The following is a 23,726-nucleotide window of genomic DNA, read 5'->3' as shown; positions in this document are numbered from 1 at the left end:
TTTTTAAGTTGAACCACAAGTTTTAAGTAAACACTTGAAAGATCTCTGTAGGTTTCTCCATTTCCTAAACAAACGAATTCAATTGATGAAGCACTATCCAAAGAAGCAATAGGGTTGTATGAAACTTCTTCGGTTTTCAAAATACAGCTTTGCGTTGGATGAGGCTCAAAAAGATCCAATTCGCTTTTCATGCATTCAATGTGATTACTCATTTTGATTTGGAAAATATGTCACTAATTTTAAATTTTTTAGATGCTTTTTTACGACGTTGTTTAGTTGTTAAATGATTGCGATTTTTTCTTGGTCTCCTCTTTTTATGCCTTTTTCCTTTACCACTTTGTAATTTAGTAATTTTATGAATTGCTTTGTCAGATAGATTATGTAATGCGATTTTACTTTGTTCTTGAATGATATTTCGTAGAGGTTTTCGACCCAAATCATTTATAACAGCCTTTCCGGTTTCAGCAGCTTGATTTTTAAGTGCATTTATCCCTGACAGAAAAAGCGGCTTAATGTAATTAAAAAGTCCACTAAAGAAATTTCCAATACCACGACCATGCTGAACAATTCTTGGGGAAACATAGAGACTACCTATGTTACTTAAGCTTCCACCGCACTGATTTAAATAATATTGATGATAACATTTCGCCATGGTTGGTAAATCAATTCTAAATGTTAGTTTCCCTTAACATTATTATTTATAGACTTTTTCTTCTTTTTCTAAAATGCAGAGTTAGAAAAATTGGAACTGATGAAGTTTCAAAGGGGATTTTATATCCACTTGAATCAGTAATTAATATTGAAATTTCGTTTGGTGAAAAATTTTCAATAGGATAATATTCAACATTTCTAAACTGCATAAATTTTTCTTTTCCATTTGTAAATAAAACTCTTAAGCAACGTGGTCTTTTGCTTCCTACACAACGAGGCTTTATAATGTCCGTGTAAATAAATATTGCACCGCATTCCATCTCATCCGCTTTCATTGATGTCGATTTGTATCGAAATGTTTCAGAATTTACTAAACTTATAAATTCTGTTGAATTAGAGCTTGATTCTTCTGATTCATTTTCTTTTGTTTCTCTCCTTTTTTTAGGATTTTTTCGAAAAGAATTATTTAAATATATATCAGTTATACCGACTTCCCATTCCTCAGACATTGTTTCAGGAAGGTTTACAATATTTGTAAAAGCGCATTTTACATTATCAGGAAACACATTTAAGGAGTCATTGCTGAGCAATGTAATATAAAACTCGTTTTGAAAAAACATTTTAAGCTCTGCAGTTAAGAATATGAGATCCAATTTAATTTATTTGTATCAATTTGAATATTGTTTTCTTTGCGGTTTGCCCTTTGCAATTTTTCTAAATCACTTATATACTTAAGATTTCTAAGTATATAGGGCGAATCTCAATTCTTTTTAACCTTATTTCTCAGTTTCATTTTCTTTTCAGTAGAATTTCCTTTTATAATTCTTGTTTTCTCAACTAATGATTTTTTTAAAATCTTATCATCAGTGAAAGAAGTATCTGCGAGTGTTCGTTTATTATTAATTGGAATTGAAACAGATTTCTCAGATGATTGTTCTTCTTCATCGCTGGGTAAAATGGCTAAATCGGGTAAATCCTCTCTTTTAAATGATGACTCGTTCTTGTATTCTTTAGAAGTACTGGCAATAGAATCTTTCCAATCATCTATATATGTTTGGGTTTCTACATTTTGATTTAATGAAAACGGGGGTTTCGATACCGATTGATGCAAAACAGCTTGGTTTCTCTTTGTATTTTGGTATGCACATAATTCTTGTTGAATTTTAATCCATTTATCATAATCACTAATTTTTTTATTGTTTAAAATTGGTAAAAATTTTAAATTTATAAGATCATTTCCTCGATCATTTACTAAAAGTTTATGGTATGCATTTGGATGCATTAAGATTACTTTATTTAGCTCATGCTTACTTTTAATCATGATTCAAAATTTTTCCAAAAATCCCAGAAAGCAATGAACTTATTAAAATTGGTAAAAATCCGCCTTTTTGAATAAGAACTCTTCTCTTAGAATTTAAAGATTGTTTTGAGCTGGAAATATGTCGTAATACATTTTATACTTGTTTAATGAATTCAAGATATTTTTTGATATTTTATGGTTTTCTTTTAAAGTATTTATCACTATCTCCGACAATGTTTTTACTAACTCGCTATCACTATTGCAAATAATCGCTTTTCGAAGTTTATTATTTGCTTTTTTGAGCACATACAATAAATGTTTGTTCGCTTTCAATCGCCTTATGCTCTTTTTGCAAACCATTTTCATCTGAATAGCAAATTGAATATAATGGATTAAAAATCTCTGTTCTAAATCTTAAAAGATCATTTATTCCTTGCGTAAGATCAATAAGTAAATAACCATGAGGTTCATTCGTGACTTCTTTATATATTCTAAAAAGTTCTTTAGGGTTTTCAGGATATATCTGTCTAGCTAAACATTGAAATTGTAATTTGTCTCTAGGATTTTTAAATGCCACAATGTATTTTGTATTTAGTGATATGTCTCGGGTGTGAGTAGATTTATGAAATATATTTTGTGTTACAACAATTACAGATAAATTTCGATGATGAGATCCTTTGGTAAAAAGTTCACATACATTTTTATTAAATGCTCCCATCATCAAATCATCTAATACCAAAAGTATAGGTTCATTATTTTCATTTTCAATGGAGTCAGGTACCCCATGGTAATATTCAATATTGGTAAAATTTGGTTTCGCTTGCTCTTCACCGTAACACCATATTATTCTATCTATTGAAGTACTTATTAAGTCCTTCCTTCCATTTATTAAATTTTTCAAAAATGTTGTTTTACCCGATCCTGAGGGACCACAAATAAGCATCGTAAAAGGATGAACAAATTGTGTAAACATTTTGATAAAAGTTTTTTGTTTATTCAATGCTAATTATCAAAAAAAAAAATGTTTCTAATGATTTTTTTCCTGGTCCCGTTTTTTAGCGCAGTCCTTTTCAAAATGAGTATCAGAACCACAATAGTTGCAGTATATAAGTTGACTGTATCCTTTTTTACGAGGATCTTTTCCAAAGATGCGATCCATTTTGCTAAAACAACTTCTCAATTAAAGTACTAAAATCATACTGTTTATTAAAGTAATTTATACATATGATTCTCCGTTATAGTATATATCGTAATTACAGTTTTCTAAAATTACAAAAAGCTTAAATAAATTATTTAGAGCACATCTAAGCTTAAGTTTTTTGTGAATTTTACAGTTGGTAAAAAAATTAGGATAACATGTCAGGCTCTTTCCTATATCTATATCGATAATATTATTCGATAGAAACTTTGATAAAAATTCCTTTTTTACTTCGCCACGTACAATTATATTGGAAAACTTATTTAGTGGAGAAAGTACATCGCTTAAGCAGTTATAGGGTATTTCTCCTTCCATCCAGTCCAATCCGTTTATGTTTTTTCGATGAATATTATGTTGTTGTAATGTATCATAATTCAACTCCTTAATGTTGTATGGAGGTTTGAAGTGAAAGAAGTTTGGTATTACAGTTCCTCCAGGCATGAAGGCCAATTCCTTAACAAAAATTTGATTGTTATTTCCAACAACATATTGAAAATCTACTATAACGGAATTTGATCTATCAAATTTAGTCATTTTAGAATGAGTTTTAAATGTAAACTGACTTTGGTGTCTACATTTTAGGTCTTTATATACCATTCATTTTATTATATAATACATGCATTATGTAATATATAATATAAAAGTTGCTCTCACATCTTAGGAGTTTGTATATATGGATATATATTTCATTTCATTATGTAATACATAATGTATAATATATATATATATGTATATACGTCATACTAAGCCCTTTATAAACCACACATTTTAGTAACTAATTTCAGTTTGTTAATAACATTCAGATTCAATGGACACACTCCAAGCTAAAAGAGATAGAGCCATAAGAAAAACAGAACCATGAAGTTATATTTGGTTTTGAATATTTTGTGATTTTGAAAATAAAATGTGGATTTTCGACATCTAGAAAATTTACTCCAATGATTTGGATGCAGCAGCACAAAAGCAATTATATTGGATTTGATAAAGAAGAATGGATGCAACTGCTTACATACAAGGAATTTATACAATTAAAGATTGATCAATATGACTTCCTAATGTCTGATACAGTTTTGGATCACCCTATTTTATCAACTATTAAATGTAATTTTAGATTTAGAAAATCAGATAAACAATATGTTCTGATACTAAATCAATTCGGTAATAAAATTGAAATAGATAGTGAAACTTGGAGATCATTAATTCGCCTAGCTATATTTTTAACTACATTTTTATGTTGGAACACTATATTAAAACAGCAAATATCCTATCTGTACTATAATCATATCATTCCGAAGTGTGTCTCTTTACAAAAATCGATATTCAATTATCTGATTTAGATGGTAACTATGATAAAAATGTTCAAATAGATTTAACACGTTTATGTTTCGAAATATCTAAAAAAATGACAAAAGAAATAAAAGAAGATGTAATTCATTATAAGAAATCATTAATCTCTAAGACCTCAGACATTAACAATAAAAAATAAGTTTTTTTTTTTAAATAAAAATGAGTAAGCAACAAGTTGTTGATGAAATACATAAATCTTGTAGAAAAAATTTTTTACGTCGAAAGTTCGTTCAAAAAGGGTTTCATGATACTTGGCAAATTGATTTGGTTGAAATGATCCCCTATTCCAATCAGAATAATGGATATAAATATTTACTAACGGTTATTGATACATTTTCAAAATATGCTTTTGCTAAGCCTGTAAAATCAAAATCGGCAATGGATGTTGCAACTGTTATGAAATCTATATTGAAAGATTCCAAATACAAGCCAAAAAATATACATTCCGATCAAGGCAAAGAATTTTTTAATCAACTCTTTAAAGAACTTATGAAGAAAAATAATATAAATCATTATCATACATTTACACACCTTAAGGCTTCGATTTGTGAACGATTTAACAGAACTTTAAAAAATAGGATGTGGAAAATGTTTAGTTTTAATGGAAATTATCGATGGATTACCCATTTGAATTCGCTTGTAGAAGACTACAACCATTCTTACCACAGAACTATAAAAATGAGGCCAATCGATGTTTGTAAACAGAATGAAGAGTTTATTTTGAAAAAATGTTATAACATTGTTAAGGTATTTCCAAGGCATAAATATGTAGTAGGAGACCATGTTAGAATAAGCAAATACAAGGGTGTATTTGTTAAAGGATATGAACCTAACTGGACCACTGAAATATTTACAATTTCAAAAATAAGGACTACATTCCCAGTTACTTACGAGCTCATTGATTATAAGGGTGACCCTATAAAAGGTACATTTTATGAAGCTGAAATTCAAAAAGTTAAAGACAAAAGTGCATTCCTAGTTGAAAAAGTAATAAAAAGAAAAAAAGACCAAATTTTTGTAAAATGGCTAGGTTTTGATGAAACACATAACTCATGGATAAATAAAACAGATTTATTAAAATAAAATTTTACAATTTGGAATTTATTTATACAAATTATACATACATATATACATTTTTAATTATTATTATTATTTATATACATTTTCAATTTTTATTATTATTATTTATTTTTATTTTATTTTTTTGTTTTTTTTTTATTTTTATTTTTATTTATTTATTTTTTTTTTGTCGCTTATTTAATATTTTTAAAAATACGTACAATATTATTGACATTATCCATTTGTATTTAATAAAGATCTTAATTTATAATGACCATATGCTAAAGTATTAATATTACAAGCTAATACCCATCTTTTATCATCTCTAGGGCTAAGACTTACTTTATTAACTACATCAGTATATAACTGATGGCCCCTACTTCTTATACATCTTTGTTCTCCATAGTACGTTTTCATATGTCTAATACATTCAATATAATCTAAATGACACAGTTTTTTTGATTACTGATTGCTTAAACACCCTTAACTTTCTTTGTATCGATATATTCGTCATTGTTTTCTACTAAAAATGAATATGCTTTAGCTTTTAGACCCGCGAAAGAGGTCATAATTTTTCCAGCATTTTCATCTTTGAATAAGCCCAATTCTTTGTTGTTAGCTTAAATAATGTTGAATCGGTTTCCTGTCTCATAATTTGATGTGTCAAAACGGCTAGAATTTTTTTTATTATTTTGTATATATCCTCTTCACAGGAAACTATAAAAGAGTCTGTATCCATATATATTATTTTTGCTGAGGGACACTCTACTAATAAAAAGTTATAATAGTAATCATACATTAGCCATTTGGACAAATCGAGAACAGTAAATCCAATATAAATAGGCTTATCATACAAAATTGAAGTCTTTGTAGTCTCAATTGCCGCTAAATTTTCTCCAAAAATTTCTAAACTATGAAAATTATTCCTTGCAACTAGTTGTCTAAACCCTGGAGAGTTTTGCGCCGATTCATAACGAGTTACTAGTGTTATTTCTCGACGCTTTTCTACGTTTTCCATGGTTTTGCCGTATACGGCATTATTCATTAATTTATAAAATTTTTTTCAAATTCATTTTTTGCTATTTTTCTATGTTGGGTATTTAAATCTATATAGGGCTTTAACCAGTATGACTGATTAAAAGATAAAATTCTATGAATTTTCTTTAATTTTAATCCCTGTTTAAGACACAATTGAAGCTGTTTTAAATGAATAATATAAAACTCTTTAGAATTTAAATCAGCTATTAATTTTGGTTGTTTTCCTCCTGGGGGAACCTTGTTTTCAGGACAAAATGGTAGACTGTTATGTTTGTCATGAATTTCATCAGGATATTCTAAATCTACTTCTAAAATATATCCTGTGTCTCCTGAGGAATCAGCATTTTCTACATCAAATAAATTGGTTTCATTTTCGCTTAAAAATTGAAAATTTGAAAATGGGAGTTTTTGGCTCATAGCCCAACCATATAAATTATTTGCGTCAATATACGACAACTAATTGTTTTGTTTTATCATAATTTCTCATGTACTCATTATTTGCTTTTGAAATTCTTTGAGTACATTGAGTCAGACCGCCCCGTATACCTCTTTTAACAAAATTGTAAATGTTGGGGTCACTTATTAAATCTAATTCTACTTTAGTATACTTCAGCATAGCATCCCATGAAATAGATGGGGCTGAAACATAATTAACAGGGTCTAATTTATAAATTTTTGAGCATATATTACGGAAGTTTTCAAAAACGTCTGCTAAAATTAGTACGTCACTCTCCAAATACAATTTCATATAGTCTTTTAGAGTTCTGCACTGAAACGAACTCCAAATTTCTTTAGCGAAATTGTATTCGCTAATACTACACTCTTCGTCTTTCAACGAATTATAAAAATATTCCCTAGGAGGAAGTTCGGTTTCATTGAATTTTTCAAAACTATCCAAATAATCATAGGGAAATACTCCCTTTCTTCTCATTTGCCTAAACTTCTCTCCACTAAATTTTGATTTTAATATTTTAAAATCTTTATCTTCCATGTTGTAAGCTAATTTTTCTAAACTAGAATTTAAAAACCTATTGGAATCTATGTACTTTATAGTATAATTAGTCTTTCCCTTTTCAAAAATTGTCTGATTTAGAGCAATATATAACTCTTTAGTAGAGGGTATTGGTTTCAATTTACCCCCTAGGGCATTAATAAAGAGGTGGATATCGTATCTTGATAAATTATGAAAAACTACAGGGAAATAAGCTTTTAACTTAAAACTATCTTTACAACTTCTATGGATAGGACCTTGGTATTTACCCGTGAACTGGTTAAAATATTGTACGCGTTCATCCGTACTGATGACCTCTTCACACGCATAGCAGTTCCCATGCTCCTGGTAGTCCTCATCGCAGATGTCAAAGTTATATATAGGTTTTTTTGATCCCTTCCAGTATTTGCTATATAAGGCCATTGTCTCCTCTTCCAAAGTTTTAACAAAAACCTTCATACAGTCATGTCCTGTAATTTGTAAAAAGGAAAAATTTATTAACTTTAAAACTTTTCATTTATTTTAAAATAATTTATTTACCTTCATAGGTCCATAATTTATTCAGCTGAGGGTTGTATTTATGGGCAACATAAAACGAAACAGCACATGCTGTATGTTTCTGCACAGGCTTGGTATAGGATTCGTTTGGATTATTTGAGGCTGTTTGGTAATGTTCCAAAACTGCCTCAATGTCCGCATAAATTACCACGGGTGGTGCCAGTTTTTTTGAAAAATTTTCAAATTTGGTTTTAGTGTTTGGTTGTGGGTATAGTGAAGCCACTTGACCGCACTCCTTTAGATTGTGGGTCTTGTTAGTGCTGCAATAAAATTGTAGGCAATTTCTACAAAAATATCTCTCCGAATTTGAGTTGTTCACTTGTGATTTACACAATGTTTTTATGCTTGTAATGTACGCATAATGCAAACAATTTTTTTTAGGATTTTCTATTCCCAATATATCGATATGATGGATTTTTACTTCTTTAGTTCTAATTGTAGGACCTTCTATGCGACCATCATAAATTTCATATACATTTATGCTGTAATTTGAGTTATTTTTCTCGAACAGCTTTATTCCATTCTTTGTAATGGGAAACTCTATTCCCGAAAAGTTTAATATTTGTTGTTCATATGTTATAATTGGTTGGCTAATATCAAAAATCCCATAAAATGAAGTTCTGGGCAGTTTTTCGCGAGCTGATTTTTTTTGCGCTGATGTACCAAAATTTATTTGAATGTGTTTCATATATGCTATGTGAGCCAAAATACACCACTTAAAACAATAAATGTCATTATTTTTAACATTTATGAGAGCATTTCTTTTTCTTATGCTCTTAGGTGCTTCAACATATCCTGATCCAGGAAGGTGCTCTAGCTTTAATATTTGTATTTCATAAAATGTAAAATGCTTAATAGCCCATCCAGAATCCCTCTCCTGGAATTCATCGGCTTTTGCAATTAACATTTCGTTATCGTCATTTAAAATGTATTCGACGTCATTATATGAGCTGACGTAAATTGCTTTATAGTTTGTCGAGAAATGTTTTGTTTCCTCTTGCATCTTATCAGTTTCTTCAGTCGGTTTTACATATTTTCCATGAACTGATAGACGCACTTTTATAGCTCTTAATTCGCTAAGTGCATATTTTATAATGTTTATAAGATTATTTTTACATCCAATGTAAAATTCTTTTAAATCTAGATCGCGCACTCCGAATACTTTATACTTTTTTGTGTAAAAAGTATCACTTTGGGTTATAGGAAAAATGTTAGCATTTTGCCACACAAGTTTCCTTAATGCTGCTCTATGATTTGGAGAATGTAAATGAATTCTTTCCTCAACGAAAGCACAATTTTGCTTACAATCGGGACAAATATTCTTCTCAGCAATTATGCGGTCTAGTCTAGCCCTTTTTGATGTTGATGGCTGTTCTTCAATATCCATGGGTTGCCCCTCTTGAGGGCTAGTTTCCTTGGACACACCAGCCTTCCGTTTGACCGCTGATGATACGTTGAAAATACTATGTTTTGATGTAGTTCCTTGGTTCCTGATTCCTTGAATTTTTGGTTGTTGATTTTCCTCCTGCTTTTTGGTCACCGTTGTTCGCGAACGATACAAAGCTTTCGCCAAACCGTTGGCCTGAGATTTCTTCTTCATCTCCGAGAAGGCATTTCGAGGTCCTTCACATCGATCATAATGAGTTATAAACTCATTCACACTAATAACTTTAGAGCACAAGTCACACGCAACTTTCGACTCCATTTTTATGATTTAGGTTTTTGTTTTTATTTTTTTGTAAAAAGAAAAAGCGTAAAAATTGCTTTAACCGGCAAGGCAAGATTTATACTAAAAATTTGATTCTTAGCATAAACCTCAAAACCTATTGATCCTCGAAAACGGAAAACAGGTACTTGTGTTTGAATGTATTGGTATCATCAATACATGTACATGAGTTAACGCATGAAAACCACCCCAATTTTCCCCACATTTTTCCGGTTAATGAATCGGGAAAACCAATCAGAAGACTCGAAAGAAAAGATAACGCTTAGAGCCTAGAGCCTACAGTAGGGAGTAAATAGGCAATCGGCTGATTTCTTGCGTCATATCCGTGTATGCATGTATATGTTGGTGGGAACGTAAATCCACAATCCAATATACACTCACATATATATATAATCCTAAATAAAAAATACATATTGACCTTTCATCCGACCCTGACATAAATATGTCTCCTGCAAGAAAGTGATAAAAAGGGATCGCAGCAGGTCAATTGGTTCCTTTTTTTTTTCTTGACCCTTCAGGGTGGATTTTCACTTTTCTACGAAAAGGTTTTCTTGTGATATACTTACTCCTTGTAAAATTCTGTATTATATTTTATATTATAAAATTAAATTTCTGTACATAAGTCCGAGTTAATTTAAAATTAATTAAAAAAGAATTGGAGTAAAAAATCCTTTTAAATGATATGCAACACCATAATAAAATTTTGGATATTTTTTTTTTAAATAATTATTTGTTCTTCATCATTAATTTTAAATTAATTACAAAATAATTATAATAAAATACATTTTTAAATGAACTGCAGCACCATGAATATAATTTTTGTAAATAAGCATTTTATTTTTTGTTAATCAATTTTATTTATTTTTTCACGATCCTGAATCTTATTTATTTTTTCACGATCCTGAATCTTAGACAGGTATCTTAAGTGGACAGTTGAATTTGTAGGGAATTAGGCAAACGGCGTATAAGCACCAGAAAAATTTTAGTAGTATGTAATTAGGCAAACGATGATCCTAGCAAGTTTCATTTTTACATGATCTTTTCTTTACATGCATATTTCCCTTAATGGGACCCAATGCAAGATATCAGAAAATATAGAAAACATAGACAAGATATCAGAAAATATAGAAAACATAGACGGCGATGATCCTGGCAAGTATAATTTTTGGCATGATCGTTTGCTTTTATGCCAATAGAGGGCGTATAAAATATTACGGTAGATGGCGCTGCCCAATTTTACACAAACTTGACCCATAGATGGCGCCACTAAATTTACGTCGTACGCCGTTTGCCTAATTACATACTACTAAAATTTTTCTGGTGCTTATACGCCGTTTGCCTAATTCCCTACAAATTCAACTGTCCACTTAAGATACCTGTCTAAGATTCAGGATCGTGAAAAAATAAATAAGATTCAGGATCGTGAAAAAATAAATAAAATTGATTAACAAAAAATAAAATGCTTATTTACAAAAATTATATTCATGGTGCTGCAGTTCATTTAAAAATGTATTTTATTATAATTATTTTGTAATTAATTTAAAATTAATGATGAAGAACAAATAATTATTTAAAAAAAAAATATCCAAAATTTTATTATGGTGTTGCATATCATTTAAAAGGATTTTTTACTCCAATTCTTTTTTAATTAATTTTAAATTAACTCGGACTTATGTACAGAAATTTAATTTTATAATATAAAATATAATACAGAATTTTACAAGGAGTAAGTATATCACAAGAAAACCTTTTCGTAGAAAAGTGAAAATCCACCCTGAAGGGTCAAGAAAAAAAAAAGGAACCAATTGACCTGCTGCGATCCCTTTTTATCACTTTCTTGCAGGAGACATATTTATGTCAGGGTCGGATGAAAGGTCAATATGTATTTTTTATTTAGGATTATATATATATGTGAGTGTATATTGGATTGTGGATTTACGTTCCCACCAACATATACATGCATACACGGATATGACGCAAGAAATCAGCCGATTGCCTATTTACTCCCTACTGATGTGGTAGCCGTTTCTCAGGCTCCCTCTCCGGAATCGAACCCTGATTCCCCGTTACCCGTTGCAACCATGGTAGTCCTAGATACTACCATCAAAAGTTGATAGGGCAGACATTTGAAAGATCTGTCGTCGGTACAAGACCATACGATCTGCATGTTATCTAGAGTTCAACCAATATAACGATCTTGCGATCGCTTGGTTTTAGCCTAATAAAAGCACATGTCCCATAAGGTTCATGTTTTAATTGCATGTATTAGCTCTAGAATTACCACAGTTATCCAAGTAACTGTTAACGATCTAAGGAACCATAACTGATATAATGAGCCTTTTGCGGTTTCACTTTTAATGCGTGTGTACTTAGACATGCATGGCTTAATCTTTGAGACAAGCATATAACTACTGGCAGGATCAACCAGAATAATGTTTATATCTTTGATATATTTCATTTTCATATTGATATATAGAAAATAAATATTGCAAATATTTGTATAAATTAAAATATTAACGAATTTGGCCAATTATTATATGGCATTCAATATTCGTTCATTTATTAAAATATATATATATATATATATATTTATAATATATCCCTCGGGTGCCCAACGCATACACCTCAGGGTATATTTTTTTCATGGCTTTTTCTTAAACCCTCGTTTGTGTTAGGGTATTTATATGAGCGGGCGGTCTTTTTATTTATATAAGCCTTCTTTAATATTTTTTTTAATAAAATACAATATTATGCATATATTTAATTCTAAAATATCTTTATATTTTCACATACAACAATTTGTATATATTCACATATATATATTTGCTTAATTTTATAATAAAATTATCGCATATGTATTTTGATAATAAATTTAAAATTTATTTTCTTTGTATATAAAAGTCTAGTTTTATATGATATAAAACTAAGCACTTTTTAATTTTCATATATTTATATATTTTCATATATATAGTTTATTCATATTTATTTATACAATAATAATAATAATAATATTACTACTATTATCATATACGTATATGAAATTAAATTTAATTCCATATACTTACTAGGATATAATAAAAAGAAATTTTTATTTGCCTAGAACCAGAAATTAACGATAATAATTGGAAACTTGTCAAATTATAATTTATAATAAGACGTAGACGCTTCAACGATATTATCTAAGTATACAATATAGTGTATATATAATATATAATATAGTATGTTATATTATATAGATAGGCTTACACCACCTACCATATATACCTTTTTGACCACACTTTCGTCAAGCTGGGTATTTATTTGCCTTCTTTCCCTCACCTAAAAATACTCATCGGTATTTTAGTATATTCATATAATATAAATAATATACTATATTGGTAGGACGACACCACCTACCCTATATACCTTTTTGAACACACTTTCGTCAAGCTGGGTATTTATTTGCCTTTTTACCCTCACCTAAATATACTCATCGGTATATTTCAGTATATTTTAGTATATCCATATGAATATGTATATCCATATCCATATCCATATCCATATCCATATGAAAATAATTTAATATTTCCATATTTATTATAATATAATAAATATTATTATATTATATATTATATGGTAGGCTATCCCCATCACCTACCATATATTTCATATACATATAAATATTTTCATATCCATATATATTTTTTTATATTCATATATTTTCATATATGTTATATGCATATGTATTCATAACCATATGCTCATATATTAATACTGGCGGTCTTCTGTTTAATATAATATTATTTTAATATTATATTGGCAGGCTGAACACCACCTACCCTATATACCTTTTTGAACACGGTTTCGTCAATCCGGTCATTTATTGTATGGGAAGTATGACTTTCCCACACATATTTGGATATCCATACGATTGCATATCCATATGAAAATATTTTTAATATTTTTAATATATTTTTAATATTTCCATATTTAATATAATATAATTAAATTATTATATTATATATTATATGGTAGGCTATCACCATCACCTACCATATATTTCATATACATATAAATATTTTCATATCCATATATATTTTTTTATATTCATATATTTTCATATATGTTATATGCATATGTATTCATAACCATATGCTTATATATTAATACTGGCGGTCTTCTGTTTAATATAATATTATTTTAATATTATATTGGTAGGCCGAACACCACCTACCCTATATACCTTTTTGAACACGGTTTCGTCAATCCGGTCATTTATTGTATGGGAAGTATGACTTTCCCACACATATTTGGATATCCATACGATTGCATATCCATATGAAAATATTTTTAATATTTTTAATATATTTTTAATATTTCCATATTTAATATAATATAATTAAATTATTATATTATATATTATATGGTAGGCTATCACCATCACCTACCATATATTTCATATACATATAAATATTTTCATATCCATATATATTTTTTTATATTCATATATTTTCATATATGTTATATGCATATGTATTCATAACCATATGCTCATATATTAATACTGGCGGTCTTCTGTTTAATATAATATTATTTTAATATTATATTGGTAGGCCGAACACCACCTACCCTATATACCTTTTTGAACACGGTTTCGTCAATCCGGTCATTTATTGTATGGGAAGTATGACTTTCCCACACATATTTGGATATCCATACGATTGCATATCCATATGAAAATATTTTTAATATTTTTAATATATTTTTAATATTTCCATATTTAATATAATATAATTAAATTATTATATTATATATTATATGGTAGGCTATCCTCATCACCTACCATATATTTCATATACATATAAATATTTTCATATCCATATATATTTTTTTATATTCATATATTTTCATATATGTTATATGCATATGTATTCATAACCATATGCTCATATATTAATACTGGCGGTCTTCTGTTTAATATAATATTATTTTAATATTATATTGGCAGGCTGAACACCACCTACCCTATATACCTTTTTGAACACGGTTTCGTCAATCCGGTCATTTATTGTATGGGAAGTATGACTTTCCCACACATATTTGGATATCCATACGATTGCATATCCATATGAAAATATTTTTAATATTTTTAATATATTTTTAATATTTCCATATTTAATATAATATAATTAAATTATTATATTATATATTATATGGTAGGCTAACATCATCACCTACCATATATTCCATATACATATAAATATTTTCATATTCATATATATTTTTTTTTATATATTCATATATTTTCATATATGTTATATGCATATGTATTCATAACCATATGCTTATATATTAATACTGGCGATCTTCTGTTTAATATAATATTATTTTAATATTATATTGGCAGGCTGAACACCACCTACCCTATATACCTTTTTGAACACGGTTTCGTCAATCCGGTCATTTATTGTATGGGAAGTATGACTTTCCCACACATATTTGGATATCCATACGATTGCATATCCATATGAAAATATTTTTAATATTTTTAATATATTTTTAATATTTCCATATTTAATATAATATAATTAAATTATTATATTATATATTATATGGTAGGCTAACATCATCACCTACCATATATTCCATATACATATAAATATTTTCATATTCATATATATTTTTTTTTATATATTCATATATTTTCATATATGTTATATGCATATGTATTCATAACCATATGCTTATATATTAATACTGGCGATCTTCTGTTTAATATAATATTATTTTAATATTATATTGGCAGGCTGAACACCACCTACCCTATATACCTTTTTGAACACGGTTTCGTCAATCCGGTCATTTATTGTATGGGAAGTATGACTTTCCCACACATATTTGGATATCCATACGATTGCATATCCATATGAAAATATTTTTAATATTTTTAATATATTTTTAATATTTCCATATTTAATATAATATAATTAAATTATTATATTATATATTATATGGTAGGCTATCACCATCACCTACCATATATTTCATATACATATAAATATTTTCATATCCATATATATTTTTTTATATTCATATATTTTCATATATGTTATATGCATATGTATTCATAACCATATGCTTATATATTAATACTGGCGGTCTTCTGTTTAATATAATATTATTTTAATATTATATTGGTAGGCCGAACACCACCTACCCTATATACCTTTTTGAACACGGTTTCGTCAATCCGGTCATTTATTGTATGGGAAGTATGACTTTCCCACACATATTTGGATATCCATACGATTGCATATCCATATGAAAATATTTTTAATATTTTTAATATATTTTTAATATTTCCATATTTAATATAATATAATTAAATTATTATATTATATATTATATGGTAGGCTATCACCATCACCTACCATATATTTCATATACATATAAATATTTTCATATCCATATATATTTTTTTATATTCATATATTTTCATATATGTTATATGCATATGTATTCATAACCATATGCTCATATATTAATACTGGCGGTCTTCTGTTTAATATAATATTATTTTAATATTATATTGGTAGGCCGAACACCACCTACCCTATATACCTTTTTGAACACGGTTTCGTCAATCCGGTCATTTATTGTATGGGAAGTATGACTTTCCCACACATATTTGGATATCCATACGATTGCATATCCATATGAAAATATTTTTAATATTTTTAATATATTTTTAATATTTCCATATTTAATATAATATAATTAAATTATTATATTATATATTATATGGTAGGCTATCCTCATCACCTACCATATATTTCATATACATATAAATATTTTCATATCCATATATATTTTTTTATATTCATATATTTTCATATATGTTATATGCATATGTATTCATAACCATATGCTCATATATTAATACTGGCGGTCTTCTGTTTAATATAATATTATTTTAATATTATATTGGCAGGCTGAACACCACCTACCCTATATACCTTTTTGAACACGGTTTCGTCAATCCGGTCATTTATTGTATGGGAAGTATGACTTTCCCACACATATTTGGATATCCATACGATTGCATATCCATATGAAAATATTTTTAATATTTTTAATATATTTTTAATATTTCCATATTTAATATAATATAATTAAATTATTATATTATATATTATATGGTAGGCTAACATCATCACCTACCATATATTCCATATACATATAAATATTTTCATATTCATATATATTTTTTTTTATATATTCATATATTTTCATATATGTTATATGCATATGTATTCATAACCATATGCTTATATATTAATACTGGCGATCTTCTGTTTAATATAATATTATTTTAATATTATATTGGTAGGCCGAACACCACCTACCCTATATACCTTTTTGAACACGGTTTCGTCAATCCGGTCATTTATCGTATAGGAAGTACGACTTTCCCACACATATTTGGATATCCATACGATTGCATATCCATATGAAAATATTTTTAATATTTTTAATATTCGTGAGTTTTTAAATAGGGACAGAAGGAATCTCTTGAATTGAATCATGCGCGTCACTAATAAGATGACGAGGCATTTGGCTACCTATGCGAAAGTAATTCAACTCCCGCCGTCTTAAGGTTTAAGACTTATAACAATATATGTTTAATATTTTTAATATCCGTGAGGTTTTAAATAGGGACAGAAGGAATCTCTTGAATTGAATCATGCGCGTCACTAATAAGATGACGAGGCATTTGGCTACCTATGCGAAAGTAATTCAACTCCCGCCGTCTTAAGGTTTAAGACTTATAACAATATATGTTTAATATTTTTAATATCCGTGAGGTTTTAAATAGGGACAGAAGGAATCTCTTGAATTGAATCATGCGCGTCACTAATAAGATGACGAGGCATTTGGCTACCTATGCGAAAGTAATTCAACTCCCGCCGTCTTAAGGTTTAAGACTTATAACAATATATGTTTAATATTTTTAATATCCGTGAGGTTTTAAATAGGGACAGAAGGAATCTCTTGAATTGAATCATGCGCGTCACTAATAAGATGACGAGGCATTTGGCTACCTATGCGAAAGTAATTCAACTCCCGCCGTCTTAAGGTTTAAGACTTATAACAATATATGTTTAATATTTTTAATATCCGTGAGGTTTTAAATAGGGACAGAAGGAATCTCTTGAATTGAATCATGCGCGTCACTAATAAGATGACAAGGCATTTGGCTACCTATGCGAAAGTAATTCAACTCCCGCCGTCTTAAGGTTTAAGACTTATAACAATATATGTTTAATATTTTTAATATCCGTGAGGTTTTAAATAGGGACAGAAGGAATCTCTTGAATTGAATCATGCGCGTCACTAATAAGATGACGAGGCATTTGGCTACCTATGCGAAAGTAATTCAACTCCCGCCGTCTTAAGGTTTAAGACTTATAACAATATATGTTTAATATTTTTAATATCCGTGAGGTTTTAAATAGGGACAGAAGGAATCTCTTGAATTGAATCATGCGCGTCACTAATAAGATGACGAGGCATTTGGCTACCTATGCGAAAGTAATTCAACTCCCGCCGTCTTAAGGTTTAAGACTTATAACAATATATGTTTAATATTTTTAATATCCGTGAGGTTTTAAATAGGGACAGAAGGAATCTCTTGAATTGAATCATGCGCGTCACTAATAAGATGACAAGGCATTTGGCTACCTATGCGAAAGTAATTCAACTCCCGCCGTCTTAAAGTTTAAGACTTATAACAATATAAATGAAAAATATTATTTTCATTTTTCACGTCACTAATAAGATGACGAGGCATTTGGCTACCTAAACGAAAGTAATTCATCTTCCGCCGTTATAAGGTTTAAGACTTATAACAATATAAATGAAAAATATTATTTTCATTTTTCACGTCACTAATAAGATGACGAGGCATTTGGCTACCTATGCGAAAGTAATTCAACTCCCGCCGTCTTAAAGTTTAAGACTTATAACAATATAAATGAAAAATATTATTTTCATTTTTCACGTCACTATTAAGATGACGAGGCATTTGGCTACCTAAACGAAAGTAATTCATCTTCCGCCGTTATAAGGTTTAAGACTTATAACAATATAAATGAAAAATATTATTTTCATTTTTCACGTCACTAATAAGATGACGAGGCATTTGGCTACCTATGCGAAAGTAATTCAACTCCCGCCGTCTTAAAGTTTAAGACTTATAACAATATAAATGAAAAATATTATTTTCATTTTTCACGTCACTAATAAGATGACGAGGCATTTGGCTACCTATGCGAAAGTAATTCAACTCCCGCCGTCTTAAGGTTTAAGACTTATAACAATATATGTTTAATATTTTTAATATCCGTGAGGTTTTAAATAGGGACAGAAGGAATCTCTTGAATTGAATCATGCGCGTCACTAATAAGATGACGAGGCATTTGGCTACCTATGCGAAAGTAATTCAACTCCCGCCGTCTTAAGGTTTAAGACTTATAACAATATATGTTTAATATTTTTAATATCCGTGAGGTTTTAAATAGGGACAGAAGGAATCTCTTGAATTGAATCATGCGCGTCACTAATAAGATGACGAGGCATTTGGCTACCTATGCGAAAGTAATTCAACTCCCGCCGTCTTAAAGTTTAAGACTTATAACAATATAAATGAAAAATATTATTTTCATTTTTCACGTCACTAATAAGATGACGAGGCATTTGGCTACCTAAAAGAAAGTAATTCATCTTCCGCCGTTATAAGGTTTAAGACTTATAACAATATAAATGAAAAATATTATTTTCATTTTTCACGTCACTAATAAGATGACGAGGCATTTGGCTACCTAAACGAAAGTAATTCAACTCCCGCCGTCTTAAGGTTTAAGACTTATAACAATATAAATGAAAAATATTATTTTCATTTTTCACGTCACTAATAAGATGACGAAACAGTTAGTAGGCCACAATTAGTAGGGAAACGTGGACAACCCGTGATAAATCCTTATATGCTTTCTTAGATATAGCATATAAAGATTTTTTATACTAAATATACATATTTACACATGCATATTTACATTTTTTTTATATTTCGAATCATCAAGCAAAGGATAAGCTTCAGTGGATCGCAGTATGGCAGCTGCTCAACCACTTACAACACCTTGCCCGTTACAAAAGTCGTTTACAATTGATTCTAGGCTTTGTCATTGTATTAAATAATGTTTTCATATGTAACTAGCATGGCATCAGGTGATCAAAGATCCTCCCAATTTACTATGTTACAAATTACATTGGCATCACATCCATTGTCGTTTAAAATATAAATAATAAACTTTAAATGGTTTAGAAGCCATACAATGCAAATTGCCCCTTATTTATCATTGCAGTCCAGCACGGATACGACCTTAGAGGCGTTCAGGCATAATCCAACGGACGTAGCGTCATACCACTGTTCGCTCGAACAAGTATTGTGCCATTGGTCCGTACCTGCGGTTCCTCTCGTACTACGCAGGAATGCTGTCGCAACAACGTTTTGTCATTAGTAGGGTAAAACTAACCTGTCTCACGACGGTCTAAACCCAGCTCACGTTCCCTTGCATGGGTGAACAATCCAACGCTTGGTGAATTTTGCTTCACAATGATAGGAAGAGCCGACATCGAAGGATCAAAAAGCGACGTCGCTATGAACGCTTGGCCGCCACAAGCCAGTTATCCCTATGGTAACTTTTCTGACACCTCTTGTTAAAAACTCTTTAAACCAAAAGGATCGATAGGCCGAGCTTTTGCTGTCCCTGTGTGTACTGAACACCGAGATCAAGTCAGCATTTGCCCTTTTGCTCTATGTGTGGTTTCTGTCCGCACTGAGCTGGCCTTGGGACACCTCCGTTATTATTTGAGAGATGTACCGCCCCAGTCAAACTCCCTACCTGGCAATGTCCTTGAATTGGATCATACCTGAGTAATTGGAGTTATACCAAATTTTCAAATCGATAATACATGAATGCATCTCTCATTAAAGAATTTGTTTGCGATTATATAACAAACTCGTGATACTTTGATCAAGAAGCTTGCATCAAAACCCAATACCATAAGATATAATAAATATATCCGTATAATGGCTAGGAAATGATACACGTTCCATTTAATCAAGTAAGTAAGGAAACAATAAGAGTAGTGGTATTTCATTGTCGATACCAAACCGAAGTCTAATATCTCCCACTTATTCTACACCTCTTATGTCTCCTTACACTGCCAGATTAGAGTCAAGCTCAAAAGGGTCTTCTTTCCCCGCTAATTATTCCAAGCCCGTTCCCTTGGCTGTGGTTTCGCTAGATAGTAGATAGGGACAGAAGGAATCTCGTTAATCCATTCATGCGCGTCACTAATTAGATGACGAGGCATTTGGCTACCTTAAGAGAGTCATAGTTACTCCCGCCGTTGACCCGCGCTTACTTGAATTTCTTCACTTTGACATTCAGAGCACTGGGCAGAAATCACATTGTGTCAACACCCGCTAGGGCCATCACAATGCTTTGTTTTAATTAGACAGTCGGATTCCCCAAGTCCGTGCCAGTTCTGAATTGATTGTTAATTGATAATCGTTATAATTAATAAGAACTAATTGGTTTGACCCAACTAGTATTCTTAAAAATTTTAGCAAGAAAGTTCCACAATTGGATACGTAACTAAACTATCCGGGGAACAAGTTACAACCATAAATGATTATAACTCTATTTACCCAGAACGAGCACATAAACCATATTATTGTTTCCCAATCAAGCCCGACTATCTCAATCTTCAGAGCCAATCCTTATCCCGAAGTTACGGATCTAATTTGCCGACTTCCCTTACCTACATTATTCTATCGACTAGAGACTCTTCACCTTGGAGACCAGCTGCGGATATTGGTACGGCCTGTTGAGAAGTTTGCGTATCCCCACCATAAATTTTCAAGGTCCGAGGAGAAAATATCGACACAACAGTATATGTCATGCTCTTCTAGCCCATCTACCATATCTCTCTGCGAAAGACTTCCATGGTAGTACGACTATAAAACAGAAAAGAAAACTCTTCCGATATCTCTCGACGGCTTCTTTATGGTCGTTCCTGTTGCCAGGATGAGCACGAGGCCCATATTTAATAACAAACGGATACTCAACAGGTTACGGAATTGGAACCGTATTCCCTTTCGTTCAAAATTATTCAAGTATATAATTTTCACAATAATTGTAATATTTATTTTTACTTGAAAATTTTCGGCTTTCGCCTTGAACTTAGGACCGACTAACTCGTGATCAACCACTGTTCACACGAAACCCTTCTCCACTTCAGTCCTCCAAGGTCTCATTCGATTATTTGCTACTACCACCAAGATCTGTACCAATAGCAGCTCCATGCAGGCTTACGCCAAACACTTCTACGCATACCATTGTACCTTCCTACTCACTAAAGTTTCAAAATTTATATTACAAGTAATATAAATCATCTACTTTAGCGGTAATGTATAGGTATACAACTTAAGCGCCATCCATTTTAAGGGCTAGTTGCTTCGGCAGGTGAGTTGTTACACACTCCTTAGCGGATTTCGACTTCCATGATCACCGTCCTGCTGTTTTAAGCAACCAACGCCTTTCATGGTTTCTGCATGAGTTGTTAATTTGGGCACCGTAACATTACGTTTGGTTCATCCCACAGCGCCAGTTCTGCTTACCAAAAGTGGCCCACTGGGCACATTATATCATAACCTTAAACTTCATATCAAGAAAGTTAAGGTTCTTACCCATTTAAAGTTTGAGAATAGGTTAAGATCGTTTCGACCCTAAGGCCTCTAATCATTCGCTTTACCAGATAAGATTATTTTATATAACATTAAAATGCACCAGCTATCCTGAGGGAAACTTCGGAAGGAACCAGCTACTAGATGGTTCGATTGGTCTTTCGCCCCTATACTCAATTCTGACAATCGATTTGCACGTCAGAACTGTTTCGGTCTTCCATCAGGGTTTCCCCTGACTTCAACCTGATCAAGTATAGTTCACCATCTTTCGGGTCACAGCATATCTGCTCAAGGTACGTTCCAGTTAGAGGCATAAATAATATAAATATTATTATACATAACTATATAGAACGCCCCGGGATTGTGTTAATTAACTATAAAATAGTTAAAAAACTAATCCCATTAATAGTCAAGTTAATTACGCTATTAGGTTTATATCCCAATAACTTGCACATATGTTAGACTCCTTGGTCCGTGTTTCAAGACGGGTCCCGAAGGTATCCTGAATCTTTCGCATTGTTAATCATACAAGTGCATATAATAAACACAAAAATCAATGATAATTATGCCATTATATAATTCCGAAAAATTAACGCACTGTATTCTTATTAATCTATCAACACTTTATCAAATTAATGACATTTATCCTATGTTAAAATGCAAGCATAATAATTTGAATAAACTATAAGTCATATTTTATGATAAATTATATATGTTAATAGATTACAATGTCCTTATATGGAAAAAATGCACACTATTTCTATAATATTATTTAAATATTATAACTTTAATGATGAATTTTCCATAATGGATATTCAGGTTCATCGGGCTTAACCTCTAAGCAGTTTCACGTACTATTTAACTCTCTATTCAGAGTTCTTTTCAACTTTCCCTCACGGTACTTGTTTACTATCGGTCTCATGGTTATATTTAGTTTTAGATGGAGTTTACCACCCACTTAGTGCTGCACTATCAAGCAACACGACTCTTTGGAAACATCATCTAGTAATCATTAACGTTATACGGGCCTGGCACCCTCTATGGGTAAATGGCCTCATTTAAGAAGGA

General features: G+C 30.4%; 1 non-coding gene across 1 annotated transcript in view; it reads right to left on the bottom strand.

Moving 5' to 3' along the window:
* Positions 1-19,973: 19,973 nt before the first annotated feature.
* Positions 19,974-23,726, bottom strand: part of LOC138927556 (large subunit ribosomal RNA) — a 3,950-nt gene continuing 197 nt past the window's right edge. The window contains exon 1 of the ribosomal RNA XR_011444013.1: positions 19,974-23,726. This exon is cut by the window's right edge and continues 197 nt beyond it. This is a non-coding gene — a ribosomal RNA (large subunit ribosomal RNA).

The sequence above is a fragment of the Drosophila bipectinata genome, unplaced genomic scaffold, assembly GCF_030179905.1.
Source record: "Drosophila bipectinata strain 14024-0381.07 unplaced genomic scaffold, DbipHiC1v2 scaffold_31, whole genome shotgun sequence".
NCBI lineage: Eukaryota > Metazoa > Arthropoda > Insecta > Diptera > Drosophilidae > Drosophila > Drosophila bipectinata.
Note: the sequence above shows the minus strand (reverse complement) of the source record. Positions and strands in the feature narration are given on the sequence as shown.